Here is a 24,883-nt window from a genome sequence, read left to right on the forward strand (position 1 = left end):
ATTACCCTAAACCCTCACCTTAACTGTAAACCTAACCCTAACCCTCACCCTAGCCCTTAACGTATCCCCAACCGTAAACCTAACGCTACCCCCAAACTTATCCCCAACCTTAACGCTGATACGAACAGTAACCCTAATCTAACCCTAACCCTAACATTTACCCTAAACTGAACAATACCCTAACCATAAACCAAACCCTAAGAGCCTAAACCTAACGTTTAACACTATCTATAATCCTACCCCTTATCCTAACTTTACACTAACCCTAAACCTAAACCGAACACGAAACGTAACCCCTAAACCTAACCCGAACCCTAAACCTAACCTTCACACTAACCTGAACACAAACTCAAACTCTAGCCGTAACCATAAAAATAACCCTCACCCTATCCTAAACTTCATCCAAACCTTAACTTGAACCTTAACTGTAAACCTAAACCTAACCCTAAACTTAAACCTAACTCTAACGCTAGTCCATCTGTAACCCTAAACCTAACCCTTACCATAACCCTGAACCTAACCCTAGACCTAATCCTAACCCTAACCCTAACTCTAACCTTGACCCTAAACAGAACACTAACACTAACCCTAAGCCCGGACATAAACCTAAATCTTACCCTACTCCTAACCCTAAGCCGAAACCTAACCCTAACTCTAACCCTAATGGTAACACTTACCTAAACCCTCAACTAACTGTAAAACTAACCGCAACCTTCACCCTAAACCCTAACCGCATCCCCCAACCCTAAACCTAACGGTATCCGGAACCCTAACACTAACCTGAAACCCCTGAGCCCTAACGATCACCCTAACAATAGCCCAAACCCTAACCCCTAACACCAAAGTCTATCTGAAACCTTAACCCTAACTCTCACCCTAACTCTACCACTAACACGAAACCTAATCAGAAACCTAACCTTAATCCTAAACCAAACCAGCCATGACCGGGACCACAATGCCTAACCGGAACCCTCACATAAACCCTAACCCTAAACTACACCTCTAACCCCTAACACCTTACCATAACCATAATCCTAAGCCTACCCAAACCTAACGCTAAACCTAACACTCACCCCAACCACGCCTAAAACAAACCATAACCGTAAGCCTAACCGTAAACTAAACTTAACCCTAACCTAAAATCTAACCCTAACCCTAGAGGTAAACAGAACCCGTAAACTTAACCCTAACCCTAAACATAACCTTACCACTAACCTGAAAACGAACCCAAAACTTAGCCATAACACATACCCTCATCCTGTCTTAAAATTCGCCCTATCCCTAAACTAAAGCGAAATCTAACTTTAACCCTAAATCTCACCCTACATTAACCCAAGCACCTAACCGTACGTGAACACTAAATCCAACCCTAAAAATAACAAAACCCTAAACCTAAGCCTAAAGTTAACCCAATCAACAAACCCTAACCCTAACCCTCATCCTTAAACTAAACTTCACCCTAAACCTAAGCCTAACCTTAAACATAAACCTGAACCACACCCTGAACTATCCCCTAACTCTAGCCGTAAACCCAAATCTAAACCTAACCCGAACGCTAACCCTAACCCTAACCGTAACACCCTAAAACATCAGCTTCACTGTCAACCTAACACTAACCCTCACACGAACCCCTAACCCTAACCCTATCTATCATCCTAACCCTAACCCTGATCTGAACCTAACCCTTACCCTAACCCTAAACTTAACCCTAACCTTAACTCTACCCTAACCCTAACAATAACTCTAAACCTGACCCTAACCCTAACCCTAGCACTAACTCTAACTCTAAACCTAAACCTAACCCTAACCTAGCCCTACCCCTTACCGTAAACCTAGCCTTAACCCTAACCTTACCCCACCCTAACCCTAAACCTAAATCTCACCTTAACACTAAACTTAACCCTAACCCTCACAATTACCTGAAACTTCACCCTAACCCTAAGTCTAACTCTAACTCTAAACCTAACCATAACAATTACCCTAAACCCTCACCTTAACTGTAAACCTAACCCTAACCCTCACCCTAGCCCTTAACGTATCCCCAACCGTAAACCTAACGCTACCCCCAAACTTATCCCCAACCTTAACGCTGATACGAACAGTAACCCTAATCTAACCCTAACCCTAACATTTACCCTAAACTGAACAATACCCTAACCATAAACCAAACCCTAAGAGCCTAAACCTAACGTTTAACACTATCTATAATCCTACCCCTTATCCTAACTTTACACTAACCCTAAACCTAAACCGAACACGAAACGTAACCCCTAAACCTAACCCGAACCCTAAACCTAACGTTAACACAAACCTGAACACAAACTCAAACTCTAGCCGTAACCATAAAAATAACCCTCACCCTATCCTAAACTTCATCCAAACCTTAACTTGAACCTTAACTGTAAACCTAAACCTAACCCTAAACTTAAACCTAACTCTAACGCTAGTCCATCTGTAACCCTAAACCTAACCCTTACCATAACCCTGAACCTAACCCTAGACCTAATCCTAACCCTAACCCTAACTCTAACCTTGACCCTAAACAGAACACTAACACTAACCCTAAGCCCGGACATAAACCTAAATCTTACCCTACTCCTAACCCTAAGCCGAAACCTAACCCTAACTCTAACCCTAATGGTAACACTTACCTAAACCCTCAACTAACTGTAAAACTAACCGCAACCTTCACCCTAAACCCTAACCGCATCCCCCAACCCTAAACCTAATGGTATCCGGAACCCTAACACTAACCTGAAACCCCTGAGCCCTAACGATCACCCTAACAATAGCCCAAACCCGAACCCCTAACACCAAAGTCTATCTGAAACCTTAACCCTAACTCTCACCCTAACTCTACCACTAACACGAAACCTAATCAGAAACCTAACCTTAATCCTAAACCAAACCAGCCATGACCGGGACCACAATGCCTAACCGGAACCCTCACATAAACCCTAACCCTAAACTACACCTCTAACCCCTAACACCTTACCATAACCATAATCCTAAGCCTACCCAAACCTAACGCTAAACCTAACACTCACCCCAACCACGCCTAAAACAAACCATAACCGTAAGCCTAACCGTAAACTAAACTTAACCCTAACCTAAAATCTAACCCTAACCCTAGAGGTAAACAGAACCCGTAAACTTAACCCTAACCCTAAACATAACCTTACCACTAACCTGAAAACGAACCCAAAACTTAGCCATAACACATACCCTCATCCTGTCTTAAAATTCGCCCTATCCCTAAACTAAAGCGAAATCTAACTTTAACCCTAAATCTCACCCTACATTAACCCAAGCACCTAACCGTACGTGAACACTAAATCCAACCCTAAAAATAACAAAACCCTAAACCTAAGCCTAAAGTTAACCCAATCAACAAACCCTAACCCTAACCCTCATCCTTAAACTAAACTTCACCCTAAACCTAAGCCTAACCTTAAACATAAACCTGAACCACACCCTGAACTATCCCCTAACTCTAGCCGTAAACCCAAATCTAAACCTAACCCGAACGCTAACCCTAACCCTAACCGTAACACCCTAAAACATCAGCTTCACTGTCAACCTAACACTAACCCTCACACGAACCCCTAACCCTAACCCTATCTATCATCCTAACCCTAACCCTGATCTGAACCTAACCCTTACCCTAACCCTAAACTTAACCCTAACCTTAACTCTACCCTAACCCTAACAATAACTCTAAACCTGACCCTAACCCTAACCCTAGCACTAACTCTAACTCTAAACCTAAACCTAACCCTAACCTAGCCCTACCCCTTACCGTAAACCTAGCCTTAACCCTAACCTTACCCCACCCTAACCCTAAACCTAAATCTCACCTTAACACTAAACTTAACCCTAACCCTCACAATTACCTGAAACTTCACCCTAACCCTAAGTCTAACTCTAACTCTAAACCTAACCATAACAATTACCCTAAACCCTCACCTTAACTGTAAACCTAACCCTAACCCTCACCCTAGCCCTTAACGTATCCCCAACCGTAAACCTAACGCTACCCCCAAACTTATCCCCAACCTTAACGCTGATACGAACAGTAACCCTAATCTAACCCTAACCCTAACATTTACCCTAAACTGAACAATACCCTAACCATAAACCAAACCCTAAGAGCCTAAACCTAACGTTTAACACTATCTATAATCCTACCCCTTATCCTAACTTTACACTAACCCTAAACCTAAACCGAACACGAAACGTAACCCCTAAACCTAACCCGAACCCTAAACCTAACCTTCACACTAACCTGAACACAAACTCAAACTCTAGCCGTAACCATAAAAATAACCCTCACCCTATCCTAAACTTCATCCAAACCTTAACTTGAACCTTAACTGTAAACCTAAACCTAACCCTAAACTTAAACCTAACTCTAACGCTAGTCCATCTGTAACCCTAAACCTAACCCTTACCATAACCCTGAACCTAACCCTAGACCTAATCCTAACCCTAACCCTAACTCTAACCTTGACCCTAAACAGAACACTAACACTAACCCTAAGCCCGGACATAAACCTAAATCTTACCCTACTCCTAACCCTAAGCCGAAACCTAACCCTAACTCTAACCCTAATGGTAACACTTACCTAAACCCTCAACTAACTGTAAAACTAACCGCAACCTTCACCCTAAACCCTAACCGCATCCCCCAACCCTAAACCTAATGGTATCCGGAACCCTAACACTAACCTGAAACCCCTGAGCCCTAACGATCACCCTAACAATAGCCCAAACCCTAACCCCTAACACCAAAGTCTATCTGAAACCTTAACCCTAACTCTCACCCTAACTCTACCACTAACACGAAACCTAATCAGAAACCTAACCTTAATCCTAAACCAAACCAGCCATGACCGGGACCACAATGCCTAACCGGAACCCTCACATAAACCCTAACCCTAAACTACACCTCTAACCCCTAACACCTTACCATAACCATAATCCTAAGCCTACCCAAACCTAACGCTAAACCTAACACTCACCCCAACCACGCCTAAAACAAACCATAACCGTAAGCCTAACCGTAAACTAAACTTAACCCTAACCTAAAATCTAACCCTAACCCTAGAGGTAAACAGAACCCGTAAACTTAACCCTAACCCTAAACATAACCTTACCACTAACCTGAAAACGAACCCAAAACTTAGCCATAACACATACCCTCATCCTGTCTTAAAATTCGCCCTATCCCTAAACTAAAGCGAAATCTAACTTTAACCCTAAATCTCACCCTACATTAACCCAAGCACCTAACCGTACGTGAACACTAAATCCAACCCTAAAAATAACAAAACCCTAAACCTAAGCCTAAAGTTAACCCAATCAACAAACCCTAACCCTAACCCTCATCCTTAAACTAAACTTCACCCTAAACCTAAGCCTAACCTTAAACATAAACCTGAACCACACCCTGAACTATCCCCTAACTCTAGCCGTAAACCCAAATCTAAACCTAACCCGAACGCTAACCCTAACCCTAACCGTAACACCCTAAAACATCAGCTTCACTGTCAACCTAACACTAACCCTCACACGAACCCCTAACCCTAACCCTATCTATCATCCTAACCCTAACCCTGATCTGAACCTAACCCTTACCCTAACCCTAAACTTAACCCTAACCTTAACTCTACCCTAACCCTAACAATAACTCTAAACCTGACCCTAACCCTAACCCTAGCACTAACTCTAACTCTAAACCTAAACCTAACCCTAACCTAGCCCTACCCCTTACCGTAAACCTAGCCTTAACCCTAACCTTACCCCACCCTAACCCTAAACCTAAATCTCACCTTAACACTAAACTTAACCCTAACCCTCACAATTACCTGAAACTTCACCCTAACCCTAAGTCTAACTCTAACTCTAAACCTAACCATAACAATTACCCTAAACCCTCACCTTAACTGTAAACCTAACCCTAACCCTCACCCTAACCCTTAACGTATCCCCAACCGTAAACCTAACGCTACCCCCAAACTTATCCCCAACCTTAACGCTGATACGAACAGTAACCCTAATCTAACCCTAACCCTAACATTTACCCTAAACTGAACAATACCCTAACCATAAACCAAACCCTAAGAGCCTAAACCTAACGTTTAACACTATCTATAATCCTACCCCTTATCCTAACTTTACACTAACCCTAAACCTAAACCGAACACGAAACGTAACCCCTAAACCTAACCCGAACCCTAAACCTAACGTTAACACAAACCTGAACACAAACTCAAACTCTAGCCGTAACCATAAAAATAACCCTCACCCTATCCTAAACTTCATCCAAACCTTAACTTGAACCTTAACTGTAAACCTAAACCTAACCCTAAACTTAAACCTAACTCTAACGCTAGTCCATCTGTAACCCTAAACCTAACCCTTACCATAACCCTGAACCTAACCCTAGACCTAATCCTAACCCTAACCCTAACTCTAACCTTGACCCTAAACAGAACACTAACACTAACCCTAAGCCCGGACATAAACCTAAATCTTACCCTACTCCTAACCCTAAGCCGAAACCTAACCCTAACTCTAACCCTAATGGTAACACTTACCTAAACCCTCAACTAACTGTAAAACTAACCGCAACCTTCACCCTAAACCCTAACCGCATCCCCCAACCCTAAACCTAATGGTATCCGGAACCCTAACACTAACCTGAAACCCCTGAGCCCTAACGATCACCCTAACAATAGCCCAAACCCTAACCCCTAACACCAAAGTCTATCTGAAACCTTAACCCTAACTCTCACCCTAACTCTACCACTAACACGAAACCTAATCAGAAACCTAACCTTAATCCTAAACCAAACCAGCCATGACCGGGACCACAATGCCTAACCGGAACCCTCACATAAACCCTAACCCTAAACTACACCTCTAACCCCTAACACCTTACCATAACCATAATCCTAAGCCTACCCAAACCTAACGCTAAACCTAACACTCACCCCAACCACGCCTAAAACAAACCATAACCGTAAGCCTAACCGTAAACTAAACTTAACCCTAACCTAAAATCTAACCCTAACCCTAGAGGTAAACAGAACCCGTAAACTTAACCCTAACCCTAAACATAACCTTACCACTAACCTGAAAACGAACCCAAAACTTAGCCATAACACATACCCTCATCCTGTCTTAAAATTCGCCCTATCCCTAAACTAAAGCGAAATCTAACTTTAACCCTAAATCTCACCCTACATTAACCCAAGCACCTAACCGTACGTGAACACTAAATCCAACCCTAAAAATAACAAAACCCTAAACCTAAGCCTAAAGTTAACCCAATCAACAAACCCTAACCCTAACCCTCATCCTTAAACTAAACTTCACCCTAAACCTAAGCCTAACCTTAAACATAAACCTGAACCACACCCTGAACTATCCCCTAACTCTAGCCGTAAACCCAAATCTAAACCTAACCCGAACGCTAACCCTAACCCTAACCGTAACACCCTAAAACATCAGCTTCACTGTCAACCTAACACTAACCCTCACACGAACCCCTAACCCTAACCCTATCTATCATCCTAACCCTAACCCTGATCTGAACCTAACCCTTACCCTAACCCTAAACTTAACCCTAACCTTAACTCTACCCTAACCCTAACAATAACTCTAAACCTGACCCTAACCCTAACCCTAGCACTAACTCTAACTCTAAACCTAAACCTAACCCTAACCTAGCCCTACCCCTTACCGTAAACCTAGCCTTAACCCTAACCTTACCCCACCCTAACCCTAAACCTAAATCTCACCTTAACACTAAACTTAACCCTAACCCTCACAATTACCTGAAACTTCACCCTAACCCTAAGTCTAACTCTAACTCTAAACCTAACCATAACAATTACCCTAAACCCTCACCTTAACTGTAAACCTAACCCTAACCCTCACCCTAGCCCTTAACGTATCCCCAACCGTAAACCTAACGCTACCCCCAAACTTATCCCCAACCTTAACGCTGATACGAACAGTAACCCTAATCTAACCCTAACCCTAACATTTACCCTAAACTGAACAATACCCTAACCATAAACCAAACCCTAAGAGCCTAAACCTAACGTTTAACACTATCTATAATCCTACCCCTTATCCTAACTTTACACTAACCCTAAACCTAAACCGAACACGAAACGTAACCCCTAAACCTAACCCGAACCCTAAACCTAACGTTAACACAAACCTGAACACAAACTCAAACTCTAGCCGTAACCATAAAAATAACCCTCACCCTATCCTAAACTTCATCCAAACCTTAACTTGAACCTTAACTGTAAACCTAAACCTAACCCTAAACTTAAACCTAACTCTAACGCTAGTCCATCTGTAACCCTAAACCTAACCCTTACCATAACCCTGAACCTAACCCTAGACCTAATCCTAACCCTAACCCTAACTCTAACCTTGACCCTAAACAGAACACTAACACTAACCCTAAGCCCGGACATAAACCTAAATCTTACCCTACTCCTAACCCTAAGCCGAAACCTAACCCTAACTCTAACCCTAATGGTAACACTTACCTAAACCCTCAACTAACTGTAAAACTAACCGCAACCTTCACCCTAAACCCTAACCGCATCCCCCAACCCTAAACCTAATGGTATCCGGAACCCTAACACTAACCTGAAACCCCTGAGCCCTAACGATCACCCTAACAATAGCCCAAACCCTAACCCCTAACACCAAAGTCTATCTGAAACCTTAACCCTAACTCTCACCCTAACTCTACCACTAACACGAAACCTAATCAGAAACCTAACCTTAATCCTAAACCAAACCAGCCATGACCGGGACCACAATGCCTAACCGGAACCCTCACATAAACCCTAACCCTAAACTACACCTCTAACCCCTAACACCTTACCATAACCATAATCCTAAGCCTACCCAAACCTAACGCTAAACCTAACACTCACCCCAACCACGCCTAAAACAAACCATAACCGTAAGCCTAACCGTAAACTAAACTTAACCCTAACCTAAAATCTAACCCTAACCCTAGAGGTAAACAGAACCCGTAAACTTAACCCTAACCCTAAACATAACCTTACCACTAACCTGAAAACGAACCCAAAACTTAGCCATAACACATACCCTCATCCTGTCTTAAAATTCGCCCTATCCCTAAACTAAAGCGAAATCTAACTTTAACCCTAAATCTCACCCTACATTAACCCAAGCACCTAACCGTACGTGAACACTAAATCCAACCCTAAAAATAACAAAACCCTAAACCTAAGCCTAAAGTTAACCCAATCAACAAACCCTAAACCTAACCCTCATCCTTAAACTAAACTTCACCCTAAACCTAAGCCTAACCTTAAACATAAACCTGAACCACACCCTGAACTATCCCCTAACTCTAGCCGTAAACCCAAATCTAAACCTAACCCGAACTCTAACCCTAACCCTAACCGTAACACCCTAAAACATCAGCTTCACTGTCAACCTAACACTAACCCTCACACGAACCCCTAACCCTAACCCTATCTATCATCCTAACCCTAACCCTGACCTGAACCTAACCCTTACCCTAACCCTAAACTTAACCCTAACCTTAACTCTACCCTAACCCTAACAATAACTCTAAACCTGACCCTAACCCTAACCCTAGCACTAACTCTAACTCTAAACCTAACCCTAACCTAGCCCTACCCCTTACCGTAAACCTAGCCTTAACCCTAACCTTACCCCACCCTAACCCTAAACCTAAATCTCACCTTAACACTAAACTTAACCCTAACCCTCACAATTAACTGAAACTTCACCCTAACCCTAAGCCTAACTCTAACTCTAACCCTAACCATAACAATTACCCTAAACCCTCACCTTAACTGTAAACCTAACCCTAACCCTCACCCTAACCCTTAACGTATCCCCAACCCTAAACCTAACGCTACCCCCAACCTTATCCCCAACCTTAACGCTGATACGAACAGTAACCCTAATCTAACCCTAACCCTAACATTTACCCTAAACTGAACAGTACCCTAACCATAAACCAAACCCTAAGAGCCTAAACCTAACGTTTAACACTATCTATAATCCTACCCCTTATCCTAACTTTACACTAACCCTAAACCTAAACCGAACACGAAACGTAACCCCTAAACCTAACCCGAACCCTAAACCTAACGTTAACACTAACATGAACACAAACTCATACTCTAGCCGTAACCATAAAAATAACCCTCACCCTATCCTAAACTTCATCCAAACCTTAACTTGAACCTTAACTGTAAACCTAAACCTAACCCTAAACTTAAACCTAACTCTAACGCTAGTCCATCTGTAACCCTAAACCTAACCCTTACCATAACCCTGAACCTAACCCTAGACCTAATCCTAACCCTAACCCTAACTCTAACCTTGACCCTAAACAGAACACTAACACTAACCCTAAGCCCGGACATAAACCTAAATCTTACCCTACTCCTAACCCTAAGCCGAAACCTAACCCTAACTCTAACCCTAATGGTAACACTTACCTAAACCCTCAACTAACTGTAAAACTAACCGCAACCTTCACCCTAAACCCTAACCGCATCCCCCAACCGTAAACCTAATGGTATCCGGAACCCTAACACTAACCTGAAACCCCTGAGCCCTAACGATCACCCTAACAATAGCCCAAACCCTAACCCCTAACACCAAAGTCTATCTGAAACCTTAACCCTAACTCTCACCCTAACTCTACCACTAACATGAAACCTAATCAGAAACCTAACCTTAATCCTAAACCAAACCAGCCATGACCGGGACCACAATGCCTAACCGGAACCCTCACATAAACCCTAACCCTAAACTACACCTCTAACCCCTAACACCTTACCATAACCATAATCCTAAGCCTACCCAAACCTAACGCTAAACCTAACACTCACCCCAACCACGCCTAAAACAAACCATAACCGTAAGCCTAACCGTAAACTAAACTTAACCCTAACCTAAAATCTAACCCTAACCCTAGAGGTAAACAGAACCCGTAAACTTAACCCTAACCCTAAACATAACCTTAACACTAACCTGAAAACGAACCCAAAACTTAGCCATAACACATACCCTCATCCTGTCTTAAAATTCGCCCTATCCCTAAACTAAAGCGAAATCTAACTTTAACCCTAAATCTCACCCTACATTAACCCAAGCACCTAACCGTACGTGAACACTAAATCCAACCCTAAAAATAACAAAACCCTAAACCTAAGCCTAAAGTTAACCCAATCAACAAACCCTAACCCTAACCCTCATCCTTAAACTAAACTTCACCCTAAACCTAAGCCTAACCTTAAACATAAACCTGAACCACACCCTGAACTATCCCCTAACTCTAGCCGTAAACCCAAATCTAAACCTAACCCGAACGCTAACCCTAACCCTAACCGTAACACCCTAAAACATCAGCTTCACTGTCAACCTAACACTAACCCTCACACGAACCCCTAACCCTAACCCTATCTATCATCCTAACCCTAACCCTGACCTGAACCTAACCCTTACCCTAACCCTAAACTTAACCCTAACCATAACTCTACCCTAACCCTAACAATAACTCTAAACCTGACCCTAACCCTAACCCTAGCACTAACTCTAACTCTAAACCTAAACCTAACCCTAACCTAGCCCTACCCCTTACTGTAAACCTAGCCTTAACCCTAACCTTACCCCACCCTAACCCTAAACCTAAATCTCACCTTAACACTAAACTTAACCCTAACCCTCACAACTACCTGAAACTTCACCCTAACCCTAAGCCTAACTCTAACTCTAAACCTAACCATAACAATTACCCTAAACCCTCACCTTAACTGTAAACCTAACCCTAACCCTCACCCTAGCCCTTAACGTATCCCCAACCGTAAACCTAACGCTACCCCCAAACTTATCCCCAACCTTAACGCCGATACGAACAGTAACCCTAATCTAACCCTAACCCTAACATTTACCCTAAACTGAACAATACCCTAACCATAAACCAAACCCTAAGAGCCTAAACCTAACGTTTAACACTATCTATAATCCTACCCCTTATCCTAACTTTACACTAACCCTAAACCTAAACCGAACACGAAACGTAACCCCTAAACCTAACCCGAACCCTAAACCTAACGTTAACACACACCTGAACACAAACTCAAACTCTAGCCGTAACCATAAAAATAACCCTCACCCTATCCTAAACTTCATCCAAACCTTAACTTGAACCTTAACTGTAAACCTAAACCTAACCCTAAACTTAAACCTAACTCTAACGCTAGTCCATCTGTAACCCTAAACCTAACCCTTACCATAACCCTGAACCTAACCCTAGACCTAATCCTAACCCTAACCCTAACTCTAACCTTGACCCTAAACAGAACACTAACACTAACCCTAAGCCCGGACATAAACCTAAATCTTACCCTACTCCTAACCCTAAGCCGAAACCTAACCCTAACTCTAACCCTAATGGTAACACTTACCTAAACCCTCAACTAACTGTAAAACTAACCGCAACCTTCACCCTAAACCCTAACCGCATCCCCCAACCCTAAACCTAATGGTATCCGGAACCCTAACACTAACCTGAAACCCCTGAGCCCTAACGATCACCCTAACAATAGCCCAAACCCTAACCCCTAACACCAAAGTCTATCTGAAACCTTAACCCTAACTCTCACCCTAACTCTACCACTAACACGAAACCTAATCAGAAACCTAACCTTAATCCTAAACCAAACCAGCCATGACCGGGACCACAATGCCTAACCGGAACCCTCACATAAACCCTAACCCTAAACTACACCTCTAACCCCTAACACCTTACCATAACCATAATCCTAAGCCTACCCAAACCTAACGCTAAACCTAACACTCACCCCAACCACGCCTAAAACAAACCATAACCGTAAGCCTAACCGTAAACTAAACTTAACCCTAACCTAAAATCTAACCCTAACCCTAGAGGTAAACAGAACCCGTAAACTTAACCCTAACCCTAAACATAACCTTACCACTAACCTGAAAACGAACCCAAAACTTAGCCATAACACATACCCTCATCCTGTCTTAAAATTCGCCCTATCCCTAAACTAAAGCGAAATCTAACTTTAACCCTAAATCTCACCCTACATTAACCCAAGCACCTAACCGTACGTGAACACTAAATCCAACCCTAAAAATAACAAAACCCTAAACCTAAGCCTAAAGTTAACCCAATCAACAAACCCTAACCCTAACCCTCATCCTTAAACTAAACTTCACCCTAAACCTAAGCCTAACCTTAAACATAAACCTGAACCACACCCTGAACTATCCCCTAACTCTAGCCGTAAACCCAAATCTAAACCTAACCCGAACGCTAACCCTAACCCTAACCGTAACACCCTAAAACATCAGCTTCACTGTCAACCTAACACTAACCCTCACACGAACCCCTAACCCTAACCCTATCTATCATCCTAACCCGAACCCTGACCTGAACCTAACCCTTACCCTAACCCTAAACTTAACCCTAACCTTAACTCTACCCTAACCCTAACAATAACTCTAAACCTGACCCTAACCCTAACCCTAGCACTAACTCTAACTCTAAACCTAAACCTAACCCTAACCTAGCCCTACCCCTTACCGTAAACCTAGCCTTAACCCTAACCTTACCCCACCCTAACCCTAAACCTAAATCTCACCTTAACACTAAACTTAACCCTAACCCTCACAATTAACTGAAACTTCACCCTAACCCTAAGCCTAACTCTAACTCTAACCCTAACCATAACAATTACCCTAAACCCTCACCTTAACTGTAAACCTAACCCTAACCCTCACCCTAACCCTTAACGTATCCCCAACCGTAAACCTAACGCTACCCCCAACCTTATCCCCAACCTTAACGCTGATACGAACAGTAACCCTAATCTAACCCTAACCCTAACATTTACCCTAAACTGAACAGTACCCTAACCATAAACCAAACCCTAAGAGCCTAAACCTAACGTTTAACACTATCTATAATCCTACCCCTTATCCTAACTTTACACTAACCCTAAACCTAAACCGAACACGAAACGTAACCCCTAAACCTAACCCGAACCCTAAACCTAACGTTAACACTAACATGAACACAAACTCATACTCTAGCCGTAACCATAAAAATAACCCTCACCCTATCCTAAACTTCATCCAAACCTTAACTTGAACCTTAACTGTAAACCTAAACCTAACCCTAAACTTAAACCTAACTCTAACGCTAGTCCATCTGTAACCCTAAACCTAACCCTTACCATAACCCTGAACCTAACCCTAGACCTAATCCTAACCCTAACCCTAACTCTAACCTTGACCCTAAACAGAACACTAACACTAACCCTAAGCCCGGACATAAACCTAAATCTTACCCTACTCCTAACCCTAAGCCGAAACCTAACCCTAACTCTAACCCTAATGGTAACACTTACCTAAACCCTCAACTAACTGTAAAACTAACCGCAACCTTCACCCTAAACCCTAACCGCATCCCCCAACCGTAAACCTAATGGTATCCGGAACCCTAACACTAACCTGAAACCCCTGAGCCCTAACGATCACCCTAACAATAGCCCAAACCCTAACCCCTAACACCAAAGTCTATCTGAAACCTTAACCCTAACTCTCACCCTAACTCTACCACTAACATGAAACCTAATCAGAAACCTAACCTTAATCCTAAACCAAACCAGCCATGACCGGGACCACAATGCCTAACCGGAACCCTCACATAAACCCTAACCCTAAACTACACCTCTAACCCCTAACACCTTACCATAACCATAATCCTAAGCCTACCCAAACCTAACGCTAAACCTAACACTCACCCCAACCACGCCTAAAACAAACCATAACCGTAAGCCTAACCGTAAACTAAACTTAACCCTAACCTAAAATCTAACCCTAACCCTAGAGGTAAACAGAACCCGTAAACTTAACCCTAACCCTAAACATAACCTTAACACTAACCTGAAAACGAACCCAAAACTTAGCCATAACACATACCCTCATCCTGTCTTAAAATTCGCCCTATCCCTAAACTAAAGCGAAATCTAACTTTAACCCTAAATCTCACCCTACATTAACCCAAGCACCTAACCGTACGTGAACACTAAATCCAACCCTAAAAATAACAAAACCCTAAACCTAAGCCTAAAGTTAACCCAATCAACAAACCCTAACCCTAACCCTCATCCTTAAACTAAACTTCACCCTAAACCTAAGCCTAACCTTAAACATAAACCTGAACCACACCCTGAACTATCCCCTAACTCTAGCCGTAAACCCAAATCTAAACCTAACCCGAACTCTAACCCTAACCCTAACCCTAACCGTAACACCCTAAAACATCAGCTTCACTGTCAACCTAACACTAACCCTCACACGAACCCCTAACCCTAACCCTATCTATCATCCTAACCCTAACCCTGACCTGAACCTAACCCTTACCCTAACCCTAAACTTAACCCTAACCATAACTCTACCCTAACCCTAACAATAACTCTAAACCTGACCCTAACCCTAACCCTAGCACTAACTCTAACTCTAAACCTAAACCTAACCCTAACCTAGCCCTACCCCTTACTGTAAACCTAGCCTTAACCCTAACCTTACCCCACCCTAACCCTAAACCTAAATCTCACCTTAACACTAAACTTAACCCTAACCCTCACAACTACCTGAAACTTCACCCTAACCCTAAGCCTAACTCTAACTCTAAACCTAACCATAACAATTACCCTAAACCCTCACCTTAACTGTAAACCTAACCCTAACCCTCACCCTAGCCCTTAACGTATCCCCAACCGTAAACCTAATGCTACCCCCAAACTTATCCCCAACCTTAACGCCGATACGAACAGTAACCCTAATCTAACCCTAACCCTAACATTTACCCTAAACTGAACAATACCCTAACCATAAACCAAACCCTAAGAGCCTAAACCTAACGTTTAACACTATCTATAATCCTACCCCTTATCCTAACTTTACACTAACCCTAAACCTAAACCGAACACGAAACGTAACCCCTAAACCTAACCCGAACCCTAAACCTAACGTTAACACACACCTGAACACAAACTCAAACTCTAGCCGTAACCATAAAAATAACCCTCACCCTATCCTAAACTTCATCCAAACCTTAACTTGAACCTTAACTGTAAACCTAAACCTAACCCTAAACTTAAACCTAACTCTAACGCTAGTCCATCTGTAACCCTAAACCTAACCCTTACCATAACCCTGAACCTAACCCTAGACCTAATCCTAACCCTAACCCTAACTCTAACCTTGACCCTAAACAGAACACTAACACTAACCCTAAGCCCGGACATAAACCTAAATCTTACCCTACTCCTAACCCTAAGCCGAAACCTAACCCTAACTCTAACCCTAATGGTAACACTTACCTAAACCCTCAACTAACTGTAAAACTAACCGCAACCTTCACCCTAAACCCTAACCGCATCCCCCAACCCTAAACCTAATGGTATCCGGAACCCTAACACTAACCTGAAACCCCTGAGCCCTAACGATCACCCTAACAATAGCCCAAACCCTAACCCCTAACACCAAAGTCTATCTGAAACCTTAACCCTAACTCTCACCCTAACTCTACCACTAACACGAAACCTAATCAGAAACCTAACCTTAATCCTAAACCAAACCAGCCATGACCGGGACCACAATGCCTAACCGGAACCCTCACATAAACCCTAACCCTAAACTACACCTCTAACCCCTAACACCTTACCATAACCATAATCCTAAGCCTACCCAAACCTAACGCTAAACCTAACACTCACCCCAACCACGCCTAAAACAAACCATAACCGTAAGCCTAACCGTAAACTAAACTTAACCCTAACCTAAAATCTAACCCTAACCCTAGAGGTAAACAGAACCCGTAAACTTAACCCTAACCCTAAACATAACCTTAACACTAACCTGAAAACGAACCCAAAACTTAGCCATAACACATACCCTCATCCTGTCTTAAAATTCGCCCTATCCCTAAACTAAAGCGAAATCTAACTTTAACCCTAAATCTCACCCTACATTAACCCAAGCACCTAACCGTACGTGAACACTAAATCCAACCCTAAAAATAACAAAACCCTAAACCTAAGCCTAAAGTTAACCCAATCAACAAACCCTAAACCTAACCCTCATCCTTAAACTAAACTTCACCCTAAACCTAAGCCTAACCTTAAACATAAACCTGAACCACACCCTGAACTATCCCCTAACTCTAGCCGTAAACCCAAATCTAAACCTAACCCGAACTCTAACCCTAACCCTAACCGTAACACCCTAAAACATCAGCTTCACTGTCAACCTAACACTAACCCTCACACGAACCCCTAACCCTAACCCTATCTATCATCCTAACCCTAACCCTGACCTGAACCTAACCCTTACCCTAACCCTAAACTTAACCCTAACCTTAACTCTACCCTAACCCTAACAATAACTCTAAACCTGACCCTAACCCTAACCCTAGCACTAACTCTAACTCTAAACCTAACCCTAACCTAGCCCTACCCCTTACCGTAAACCTAGCCTTAACCCTAACCTTACCCCACCCTAACCCTAAACCTAAATCTCACCTTAACACTAAACTTAACCCTAACCCTCACAACTACCTGAAACTTCACCCTAACCCTAAGCCTAACTCTAACTCTAAACCTAACCATAACAATTACCCTAAACCCTCACCTTAACTGTAAACCTAACCCTAACCCTCACCCTAGCCCTTAACGTATCCCCAACCGTAAACCTAACGCTACCCCCAAACTTATCCCCAACCTTAACGCCGATACGAACAGTAACCCTAATCTAACCCTAACCCTAACATTTACCCTAAACTGAACAATACCCTAACCATAAACCAAACCCTAAGAGCCTAAACCTAACGTTTAACACTATCTATAATCCTACCCCTTATCCTAACTTTACACTAACCCTAAACCTAAACCGAACACGAAACGTAACCCCTAAACCTAACCCGAACCCTAAACCTAACGTTAACACACACCTGAACACAAACTCAAACTCTAGCCGTAACCATAAAAATAACCCTCACCCTATCCTAAACTTCATCCAAACCTTAACTTGAACCTTAACTGTAAACCTAAACCTAACCCTAAACTTAAACCTAACTCTAACGCTAGTCCATCTGTAACCCTAAACCTAACCCTTACCATAACCCTGAACCTAACCCTAGACCTAATCCTAACCCTAACCCTAACTCTAACCTTGACCCTAAACAGAACACTAACACTAACCCTAAGCCCGGACATAAACCTAAATCTTACCCTACTCCTAACCCTAAGCCGAAACCTAACCCTAACTCTAACCCTAATGGTAACACTTACCTAAACCCTCAACTAACTGTAAAACTAACCGCAACCTTCACCCTAAACCCTAACCGCATCCCCCAACCCTAAACCTAATGGTATCCGGAACCCTAACACTAACCTGAAACCCCTGAGCCCTAACGATCACCCTAACAATAGCCCAAACCCTAACCCCTAACACCAAAGTCTATCTGAAACCTTAACCCTAACTCTCACCCTAACTCTACCACTAACACGAAACCTAATCAGAAACCTAACCTTAATCCTAAACCAAACCAGCCATGACCGGGACCACAATGCCTAACCGGAACCCTCACATAAACCCTAACCCTAAACTACACCTCTAACCCCTAACACCTTACCATAACCATAATCCTAAGCCTACCCAAACCTAACGCTAAACCTAACACTCACCCCAACCACGCCTAAAACAAACCATAACCGTAAGCCTAACCGTAAACTAAACTTAACCCTAACCTAAAATCTAACCCTAACCCTAGAGGTAAACAGAACCCGTAAACTTAACCCTAACCCTAAACATAACCTTAACACTAACCTGAAAACGAACCCAAAACTTAGCCATAACACATACCCTCATCCTGTCTTAAAATTCGCCCTATCCCTAAACTAAAGCGAAATCTAACTTTAACCCTAAATCTCACCCTACATTAACCCAAGCACCTAACCGTACGTGAACACTAAATCCAACCCTAAAAATAACAAAACCCTAAACCTAAGCCTAAAGTTAACCCAATCAACAAACCCTAAACCTAACCCTCATCCTTAAACTAAACTTCACCCTAAACCTAAGCCTAACCTTAAACATAAACCTGAACCACACCCTGAACTATCCCCTAACTCTAGCCGTAAACCCAAATCTAAACCTAACCCGAACTCTAACCCTAACCCTAACCGTAACACCCTAAAACATCAGCTTCACTGTCAACCTAACACTAACCCTCACACGAACCCCTAACCCTAACCCTATCTATCATCCTAACCCTAACCCTGACCTGAACCTAACCCTTACCCTAACCCTAAACTTAACCCTAACCTTAACTCTACCCTAACCCTAACAATAACTCTAAACCTGACCCTAACCCTAACCCTAGCACTAACTCTAACTCTAAACCTAACCCTAACCTAGCCCTACCCCTTACCGTAAACCTAGCCTTAACCCTAACCTTACCCCACCCTAACCCTAAACCTAAATCTCACCTTAACACTAAACTTAACCCTAACCCTCACAATTAACTGAAACTTCACCCTAACCCTAAGCCTAACTCTAACTCTAACCCTAACCATAACAATTACCCTAAACCCTCACCTTAACTGTAAACCTAACCCTAACCCTCACCCTAACCCTTAACGTATCCCCAACCGTAAACCTAACGCTACCCCCAACCTTATCCCCAACCTTAACGCTGATACGAACAGTAACCCTAATCTAACCCTAACCCTAACATTTACCCTAAACTGAACAATACCCTAACCATAAACCAAACCCTAAGAGCCTAAACCTAACGTTTAACACTATCTATAATCCTACCCCTTATCCTAACTTTACACTAACCCTAAACCTAAACCGAACACGAAACGTAACCCCTAAACCTAACCCGAACCCTAAACCTGGCGTTAACACAAACCTGAACACAAACTCAAACTCTAGCCGTAACCATAAAAATAACCCTCACCCTATCCTAAACTTCATCCAAACCTTAACTTGAACCTTAACTGTAAACCTAAACCTAACCCTAAACTTAAACCTAACTCTAACGCTAGTCCATCTGTAACCCTAAACCTAACCCTTACCATAACCCTGAACCTAACCCTAGACCTAATCCTAACCCTAACCCTAACTCTAACCTTGACCCTAAACAGAACACTAACACTAACCCTAAGCCCGGACATAAACCTAAATCTTACCCTACTCCTAACGCTAAGCCTAAACCTAACCCTAACTCGAACCCTAATGGTAACACTTACCTAAACCCTCAACTAACTGTAAAACTAACCGCAACCTTCACCCTAAACCCTAACCGCATCCCCCAACCCTAAACCTAATGGTATCCGGAACCCTAACACTAACCTGAAACCCCTGAGCCCTAACGATCACCCTAACAATAGCCCAAACCCTAACCCCTAACACCAAAGTCTATCTGAAACCTTAACCCTAACTCTCACCCTAACTCTACCACTAACACGAAACCTAATCAGAAACCTAACCTTAATCCTAAACCAAACCAGCCATGACCGGGACCACAATGCCTAACCGGAACCCTCACATAAACCCTAACCCTAAACTACACCTCTAACCCCTAACACCTTACCATAACCATAATCCTAAGCCTACCCAAACCTAACGCTAAACCTAACACTCACCCCAACCACGCCTAAAACAAACCATAACCGTAAGCCTAACCGTAAACTAAACTTAACCCTAACCTAAAATCTAACCCTAACCCTAGAGGTAAACAGAACCCGTAAACTTAACCCTAACCCTAAACATAACCTTAACACTAACCTGAAAACGAACCCAAAACTTAGCCATAACACATACCCTCATCCTGTCTTAAAATTCGCCCTATCCCTAAACTAAAGCGAAATCTATCTTTAACCCTAAATCTCACCCTACATTAACCCAAGCACCTAACCGTACGTGAACACTAAATCCAACCCTAAAAATAACAAAACCCTAAACCTAAGCCTAAAGTTAACCCAATCAACAAACCCTAACCCTAACCCTCATCCTTAAACTAAACTTCACCCTAAACCTAAGCCTAACCTTAAACATAAACCTGAACCACACCCTGAACTATCCCCTAACTCTAGCCGTAAACCCAAATCTAAACCTAACCCGAACCCTAACCCTAACCCTAACCGTAACACCCTAAAACATCAGCTTCACTGTCAACCTAACACTAACCCTCACACGAACCCCTAACCCTAACCCTATCTATCATCCTAACCCTAACCCTGACCTGAACCTAACCCTTACCCTAACCCTAAACTTAACCCTAACCATAACTCTACCCTAACCCTAACAATAACTCTAAACCTGACCCTAACCCTAACCCTAGCACTAACTCTAACTCTAAACCTAAACCTAACCCTAACCTAGCCCTACCCCTTACTGTAAACCTAGCCTTAACCCTAACCTTACCCCACCCTAACCCTAAACCTAAATCTCACCTTAACACTAAACTTAACCCTAACCCTCACAACTACCTGAAACTTCACCCTAACCCTAAGCCTAACTCTAACTCTAAACCTAACCATAACAATTACCCTAAACCCTCACCTTAACTGTAAACCTAACCCTAACCCTCACCCTAGCCCTTAACGTATCCCCAACCGTAAACCTAACGCTACCCCCAAACTTATCCCCAACCTTAACGCCGATACGAACAGTAACCCTAATCTAACCCTAACCCTAACATTTACCCTAAACTGAACAATACCCTAACCATAAACCAAACCCTAAGAGCCTAAACCTAACGTTTAACACTATCTATAATCCTACCCCTTATCCTAACTTTACACTAACCCTAAACCTAAACCGAACACGAAACGTAACCCCTAAACCTAACCCGAACCCTAAACCTAACGTTAACACACACCTGAACACAAACTCAAACTCTAGCCGTAACCATAAAAATAACCCTCACCCTATCCTAAACTTCATCCAAACCTTAACTTGAACCTTAACTGTAAACCTAAACCTAACCCTAAACTTAAACCTAACTCTAACGCTAGTCCATCTGTAACCCTAAACCTAACCCTTACCATAACCCTGAACCTAACCCTAGACCTAATCCTAACCCTAACCCTAACTCTAACCTTGACCCTAAACAGAACACTAACACTAACCCTAAGCCCGGACATAAACCTAAATCTTACCCTACTCCTAACCCTAAGCCGAAACCTAACCCTAACTCTAACCCTAATGGTAACACTTACCTAAACCCTCAACTAACTGTAAAACTAACCGCAACCTTCACCCTAAACCCTAACCGCATCCCCCAACCCTAAACCTAATGGTATCCGGAACCCTAACACTAACCTGAAACCCCTGAGCCCTAACGATCACCCTAACAATAGCCCAAACCCTAACCCCTAACACCAAAGTCTATCTGAAACCTTAACCCTAACTCTCACCCTAACTCTACCACTAACACGAAACCTAATCAGAAACCTAACCTTAATCCTAAACCAAACCAGCCATGACCGGGACCACAATGCCTAACCGGAACCCTCACATAAACCCTAACCCTAAACTACACCTCTAACCCCTAACACCTTACCATAACCATAATCCTAAGCCTACCCAAACCTAACGCTAAACCTAACACTCACCCCAACCACGCCTAAAACAAACCATAACCGTAAGCCTAACCGTAAACTAAACTTAACCCTAACCTAAAATCTAACCCTAACCCTAGAGGTAAACAGAACCCGTAAACTTAACCCTAACCCTAAACATAACCTTAACACTAACCTGAAAACGAACCCAAAACTTAGCCATAACACATACCCTCATCCTGTCTTAAAATTCGCCCTATCCCTAAACTAAAGCGAAATCTATCTTTAACCCTAAATCTCACCCTACATTAACCCAAGCACCTAACCGTACGTGAACACTAAATCCAACCCTAAAAATAACAAAACCCTAAACCTAAGCCTAAAGTTAACCCAATCAACAAACCCTAAGCCTAACCCTCATCCTTAAACTAAACTTCACCCTAAACCTAAGCCTAACCTTAAACATAAACCTGAACCACACCCTGAACTATCCCCTAACTCTAGCCGTAAACCCAAATCTAAACCTAACCCGAACCCTAACCCTAACCCTAACCGTAACACCCTAAAACATCAGCTTCACTGTCAACCTAACACTAACCCTCACACGAACCCCTAACCCTAACCCTATCTATCATCCTAACCCTAACCCTGACCTGAACCTAACCCTTACCCTAACCCTAAACTTAACCCTAACCATAACTCTACCCTAACCCTAACAATAACTCTAAACCTGACCCTAACCCTAACCCTAGCACTAACTCTAACTCTAAACCTAAACCTAACCCTAACCTAGCCCTACCCCTTACTGTAAACCTAGCCTTAACCCTAACCTTACCCCACCCTAACCCTAAACCTAAATCTCACCTTAACACTAAACTTAACCCTAACCCTCACAACTACCTGAAACTTCACCCTAACCCTAAGCCTAACTCTAACTCTAAACCTAACCATAACAATTACCCTAAACCCTCACCTTAACTGTAAACCTAACCCTAACCCTCACCCTAACCCTTAACGTATCCCCAACCGTAAACCTAACGCTACCCCCAAACTTATCCCCAACCTTAACGCTGATACGAACAGTAACCCTAATCTAACCCTAACCCTAACATTTACCCTAAACTGAACAATACCCTAACCATAAACCAAACCCTAAGAGCCTAAACCTAACGTTTAACACTATCTATAATCCTACCCCTTATCCTAACTTTACACTAACCCTAAACCTAAACCGAACACGAAACGTAACCCCTAAACCTAACCCGAACCCTAAACCTAACCTTCACACTAACCTGAACACAAACTCAAACTCTAGCCGTAACCATAAAAATAACCCTCACCCTATCCTAAACTTCATCCAAACCTTAACTTGAACCTTAACTGTAAACCTAAACCTAACCCTAAACTTAAACCTAACTCTAACGCTAGTCCATCTGTAACCCTAAACCTAACCCTTACCATAACCCTGAACCTAACCCTAGACCTAATCCTAACCCTAACCCTAACTCTAACCTTGACCCTAAACAGAACACTAACACTAACCCTAAGCCCGGACATAAACCTAAATCTTACCCTACTCCTAACCCTAAGCCGAAACCTAACCCTAACTCTAACCCTAATGGTAACACTTACCTAAACCCTCAACTAACTGTAAAACTAACCGCAACCTTCACCCTAAACCCTAACCGCATCCCCCAACCCTAAACCTAATGGTATCCGGAACCCTAACACTAACCTGAAACCCCTGAGCCCTAACGATCACCCTAACAATAGCCCAAACCCTAACCCCTAACACCAAAGTCTATCTGAAACCTTAACCCTAACTCTCACCCTAACTCTACCACTAACACGAAACCTAATCAGAAACCTAACCTTAATCCTAAACCAAACCAGCCATGACCGGGACCACAATGCCTAACCGGAACCCTCACATAAACCCTAACCCTAAACTACACCTCTAACCCCTAACACCTTACCATAACCATAATCCTAAGCCTACCCAAACCTAACGCTAAACCTAACACTCACCCCAACCACGCCTAAAACAAACCATAACCGTAAGCCTAACCGTAAACTAAACTTAACCCTAACCTAAAATCTAACCCTAACCCTAGAGGTAAACAGAACCCGTAAACTTAACCCTAACCCTAAACATAACCTTA

Source organism: Elephas maximus, chromosome 22 (assembly GCF_024166365.1).
Source record: "Elephas maximus indicus isolate mEleMax1 chromosome 22, mEleMax1 primary haplotype, whole genome shotgun sequence".
Lineage (NCBI taxonomy): Eukaryota > Metazoa > Chordata > Mammalia > Proboscidea > Elephantidae > Elephas > Elephas maximus.